Source organism: Cibotium barometz, chromosome 22, assembly GCF_041138505.1.
Source record: "Cibotium barometz isolate CiBa-2024 chromosome 22, ASM4113850v1, whole genome shotgun sequence".
NCBI classification, from domain to species: Eukaryota; Viridiplantae; Streptophyta; class Polypodiopsida; order Cyatheales; family Cibotiaceae; genus Cibotium; species Cibotium barometz.
In genome coordinates this window covers 49,797,047-49,803,342 of record NC_141067.1, presented here as the reverse complement: position 1 = coordinate 49,803,342, position 6,296 = coordinate 49,797,047, and the positions used below count along the sequence as shown (strand labels likewise).

At 36.5% G+C, this 6,296-nt stretch overlaps 1 long non-coding RNA gene across 1 annotated transcript; it reads right to left on the bottom strand.

Annotated features, from left to right (window-relative positions):
• Positions 1-3,235: 3,235 nt before the first annotated feature.
• LOC147626687 (uncharacterized) lies at positions 3,236-4,273 on the bottom strand. Its single transcript, XR_015268689.1, has 3 exons — positions 3,940-4,273; positions 3,572-3,780; positions 3,236-3,487 (listed from the first exon to the last, which is right to left on the bottom strand). It is a non-coding gene; the product is annotated as an uncharacterized LOC147626687 (long non-coding RNA).
• Positions 4,274-6,296: the final 2,023 nt, after the last annotated feature.

The window sequence follows — 6,296 nt, the reverse complement described above, 5'->3', positions numbered from 1 at the left end:
ATGAATCTCATATTTAATCCAATTGTGAGAGCATCATTATACTTCGCAAGCATGGTTGTATATGATCTCCAATAGCTATAACCTTCATCATTTTCCCTCAAAACAACCCAAAACTTACTCTCCAAGAAAGTACATCAAGTTTGCTATCTTAGCAATGCAAGTATCTTCATCCTCAAGTGGTATGAATCTCTCTAACAATGATTTATAGGAATTTCTAGCAAGTTGAATCAATGTTGTTCCCCTACATTTACCTCACCAAATGCATCCAAAATTTTCTCACATGACCTTCTAAAATTGTGGCGGGTTTCCATGACACTTCTTAAGTAGGTAAACCCTTCTATTTGATGAGGTATTCCACATTCTGTAGCACCCTTTCTCTCGTACCCTCATAAGTGGGCTATTTCTTGTACAATACTTAATCTAATATTAAATGCATAAAGTTCATTCACAATTGAGACAACCATGTTGATAGTGTCATCCTTAGTCTTGCATGACTTGAAGTCTTCTTTATGCCACTTCTCACCACATTTATACCAAAGACCTTTGTTCCTCAACTAATTGTTGTGGCTACTATCAAAAGTTCCTCTATTTTCCTATGTTGGTAAGATCAATGCTAATAGAAACATTATAAAGCCCTTTGGCAACCAATACAATGGGTAGTTGATTCCCTTAATCTTATTCCTAGTGGTGGAAAGCATCCTAAATACATAGTTCAAACCATTTTATTTTGTAATTAATGAATCTATAACACAAAATGCAAATATCCCAACCTACTGTTAAAATTACAACAATGTGATGAGCTATGGTGGATCAAATGCTAGAATCAACATTATTAACAAAGAGATTAGAGAGTTAAGATGTGATTAGTGAGCAATTAATTGATAGCTTAATGTAGGCATGGATAATAAAAGCCCAACAAATTCTCATTAGGCCAATGCCTCAATTTATAGAGTTTACATCCAAGCATCCAATCCCACTGATTTCTCCTTGATTCACTCCACCTCTTTTGCTTGATTCTCTCCACCTCTCCCAGAATATCTCCACACCTCCTAAATCTCCTCATGCTACCCTTTATTCTCTCCTAGTAGATACTTCTCACCTTTTCACAGGTTCTCTCACATTTACACATTCTCTTTTACAGCCTCTTGCCACCAAGGGCTTGTTCTCGCACACACCCTATTCACTTGTATATTTCAACACCTCCCCTCAAGTGAATACTCCTAGCACACCTGGACCCTATACCAAGTTTTCCTCTTACTTGAAAGTCCGCGACCAGTGCCTCAAGTCCCTAAACTCATAGTCCTTGACACACTCTCTCTCTCTCTATGTATCCAAGGCTACTACAAGTGCCCGCGATACATCTACCACATGGCCTACATCATCGGTGGCTCAGAGGTGGTTTTACTCTGTTGGGGCAGGTTACATTGGGTTGTGGGGTTTCTCTCTCTCACTCTCTCAGAGATTTTCACATGGCTTCTCACTTCTTGGAGCCTCACATCTTCTCTTGTCTTCAATCTTCTTGTTGTGGGGCAGCTTCTCTTCACGCGTCCATGTCTTCCTTCAATGCTTCCTCTAGCTCTTTTTCTCGGTGTGGATCTTCCTCTTGGAAAGAAATGTTCTTCTTCTTTCATGGCTGGGGTCATGAGCTTGATCGCCGTCAGTTCTTGCTCCATGTGAGCAACATGTTTTAATGTATTGTTGACAGCTCTTTTGGGCTCTTGATGTTTATCTTGTGTCATTATGCAATGAAAACCCAAATCTATGTGGGAGGTCATGCCTCTTCCCTTATTCAGGACAAGGGTAGTGTCTGATCCCATTTTTACAATGATGTAATGTACCCAATACATAATGCATATAGTATTCATTCGTATGCACTTTCCCAAATGCAACTCTAGCTGTGAATAATCTTGAATTTGATTGTGATTTGCAGGCATTAACCAAGGGGTAAATGCAAAATGATGATTACCATAAATTTATCAGCATAATTTTACCACCAGAAATTACATTAAATCAAGGGTAACCAATTTGTACACGGAATGGTTGGAGTATCAAACCATCTCCGAATTGCAATCTGAAGTTATAGGGATCTGCATCAGATACCTAATTGGTTAATTTGAACCCTCAATTGCACCAAAAAATAGTGATTAGCACTGATTAACAAATTAATCATTTACTTTATCTGTAAAAAATAGAGTATGCGAGGAGTCCAGATCTGAGGCCTTAGAGTTCAAATGAGGTTGAATCCTTTCAAAGCCATCAATAGCAATCAGTCTAGTAGAGGATTAAGCCAAGAAACACAAGATTTGACCAAACATTGAATGTTTAATCTCTGTTTTACCAGTCACCTGCTTGGATCTCACTGTAGACTTGATCAAATCAAAATCTGTCTTCACCAGCTTGTAGAGCACCCTTGAAAACCTCTAGGGCCAAGAGGAATTAGAGCTATTTGATCTAGAGCAGCAAAAATATCAAATTATCTTAAAAAAAGATACACTTGCAGAATTGTGAATTTCGTGAGCTGTAGAGGACGATTTGCTGCGCCAATTTGCTTTGCCTGGACTGTGGGGAGGGGGGATTTTTTTTTGCGAGCTTTTTTTGCCGAGCTTTTTGGAGCAATGAACAAGTAGTCCGAGCTTTACAAAGGACCAAGAACTTACTATGAGCTTTGTAAAGGACCAAGAACTTACTTACATATAAATAACAAGCTTTGAAAGACCAACAATATAAATTTTAGTCTTTTAAAGATCTAGTCCATAAAAATATTAATTACAAAGTCTTTTGATCCACATCATACTTATTGATATAATTACATATATACATATACCTATCTAAATTCATGCACCTCATACATATACACATACAAAATATACATATACATACATACATGCAAGAGCTACCTGCATACTAACATATATACATACATACATACATACTTTCTTACTTACTTACTTAAATATAAAAAATAATCCTTTAAAGATAAAAAATGTATATACCAATCTTTAAAGTTCCAAACCATGAAAATCTCAATTACAAAGTCTTTTGATCCACATCATACTTATTGATATAATTATATATATACATATATCTACCTAAATTCATACACCTCGTACATATACATATACATACATACATACAAGAGCTACCTACGCACTAACTTATATACATACATACATACTTTCTTACTTACTTAAATATAAAACACAATCTTTTAAAGATCAAAAATATATATATCGATCTTTAAAGTTCCAAACCATGACAATCTCGATTACAAAGTCTTTTGATCCACAAACTATAGCAATCTTCTACGTGTCATCCCGACCTATCCTCTAATGAGAAATCTCCCAGACATGCTCTGGCTACCTCCATGTCATTCTCTATCCCCATATAGTACCTTTTTAACCCTTGGCATGCACGTCCCAAGCCTCCACATCCCGCAAAAACGTCCAAGACACCATCTCCTTCACTTGAGAAGGTCTCCACTAGCCACCTACAATGAAATGCAATCATAAACGTGCATCTAAGTATTTTGAAAAAGTAGCTATGAAAATGAACAGAATGAAAATTGTCTCACCTAAAGAACATAGGAGATCTTTCTGCACCACCTCGAATGTAGCGCTCCAAGACCATCGTGCGTTGGAATGAATGCTTCTTATTCTTCTCAAAAATGAAATTTCGTTGAGCGTTAAATAACTTCTTTAAAACATTTTGCCCAGCCTCGCGATCAATAATAGGGACATGGCAATTTACTCGATAGAACATACTAAGCGCCAATGTATCCACCTACCATAACGAGAAAACATTATGTTTGGATATCCATACCACATAACATGTATACATAAAGGGAAATATTTGAGAGATTATGACTTACCCGTTCTCCATTCTCATACAAATAATTGCTCTGATTGGAATGAACTACTGAGTTACAAAGTTGGATGTTACCTTTAGGTGAGACCTGCTATGATTGGAATAAACTCCTGAGTTTCAAAGCTGGATGTTACCTTTAGGTGAGAAGTGCTATGATTAGAATGAATGTGACTAAAAAAGCATAGTTTTCCTAATATAGTTTTTTTAATGGTTAGTAACTTCATTACTTGGAAAACACTATGTATGTGTAACAAGTGCAAAATAGAGAGGTACAACTAGTTACAAGCAATATAAAGAGGCCTCTTGCATTTCTTAGGCAAGAGATAACATTGATGTTAGATGATCCTCTAACCAAGATTTTAATCCACATGGTAAAAAGCTTAGGAGGAGATGTGAATACTATGTAACATGCAAGCAATGTATTACCCCCCCACATCCTTGAGATTGTGGGGTCGTTATGTACTAATCACCATCTTTAATTAATAAAAATACTTTTTAACTTTAATAAAATTTATGATTATATTTTAATTTTTAGATTCTTTGAAAATAGATCAGTGTTTAATGTGTAGATTCTATGAGAATTATAATTATAAGTATATCTCCAAGTCACTTTATTTGTAAGTATAAATATAAATATGAATGGTAGTAAATATAAGTATAGTTATGAGTAAAAATATTATAGACATAAGTATAGTTATGAGTATATCTATTAAGTATATTAGTATAAATATAGTACTAGTATGGTTTATTAATTTGCTCTACACTCCCTAGCTTCTACCCTCCTCTCATGTTATCACACTCATCATGCTATGATCGAGATGCCTTTTGATGAGTGGATTAGTAGAACTCCTTACCCTCACCCCTCTCATAGATCATATTTACCATAGATTCTACAAGACCATAGAGCTAGAGTGCTTGGTATCCAACCTAGAGACAGACAACTTTGTCTTGGCTACATTATTCTTAGGATGTGATGAGTTTGCCTTCTCCATCCCTAATTCTATGTCTAGGTGTGTCCTTGTAGATAGTCATTACCTTGGGTTTGGTAATACCCAAATGACGTATGGTTTCCCCCTGTGGGCTTGGTAATGCCCTTAAATCAAATCTTAAATGACTAGGCTCATGACGACGATGAGTTATAAGGATAGCCTAAATGCATTCTTCCAATATGCTTGGTTGGTTGTACTATAGGTCCATCTTGGCCACCCACCACCCTAGTAGGACTAGTCTGGATAGATTGAACAACCGATTACATCACCTTAGTCTAGATAGGTTACTTATGTTGACCACACATCAACTAGTCTAGATAGACTGAAATGTATTGTAGGTCCATCTTGGCCACCCTAGGACTAGGCTGGATAGATTGAACAGCCGATCACATCACCTTAGTCTAGATAGGTTACTTATGTTGACCACCCTACAACTAGTCTAGATAGACCGAAATGATCACATCATGCGACTAGGATAATAACAGACTAAACAAGAGACCATAGGCTTTAGCATAGCTTCTAAGTCCATCCTAGGTTACTTATGTTGACCACCCTGATAGACCGAAATGATCACATCATGTGACTAGGATAATAACAGACTAAACAAGAGACCATAGGATTTAGCATAGCTTCTAAGTCCATCCTAGGTTATGTAGGTGCTCACTTGGGCTCCACTTCAGGGTCCACAATCCAAAGATAAGGTTTCTTGGGAGGATCTCCTTCTACCCATGTGTGTGGTCTTATTGACCCACACTTACATGCATACTACTTGACAAAATGTCAAGTCTATCCCACAACAATTTGCAGCTACCTAGCATCGAAACTAGTCATTTTTGGGTGCTTGGGCATATAAACTAGAGCAATATGTCACATGCATAGTCACCAAAGGTGAACAAGACTTATTAAGTTCTATCCCCAAGGGCATCACTCTTAAGAAAACCTCCATATATAACTTGCATGAAGAGAGTACTAAAAAAGAGGTATGTCTACATGGTTTTTGTGAATACACATATCATTTCTTGTATGTATACAAAACGCGCTGGCGAGACTAATAAATAGGCCACATCCTATAAATATAAAAAGTAAATAGGACAATGGCGAACTAATAAATAGGATACCTCCTATAAATGGCCTAATTAAAAATAGGTCTCGCTATGCACTTATGTCATATCATACATTTTTTTTAGTGATACCCTTGGGGCTCTATCATTCTTCTCTATATATAATTTTTTATACCTTAATATGACATGTACTCTTAATGAGTATGCATGTCCATGTATGCATTACATCTTTTTTTGCTAAAACAAATGCCTACCCACAAGCATTTATAGGTAGTGAAAAAATGGTAACTACGAGAGGATCTGGGGAGCTATGACCAGTTGGGAAAAGAAGAAAAAAAAGTAGTCATGCATTCTAATTATCGCATCTGATTCCAGAGAAGAT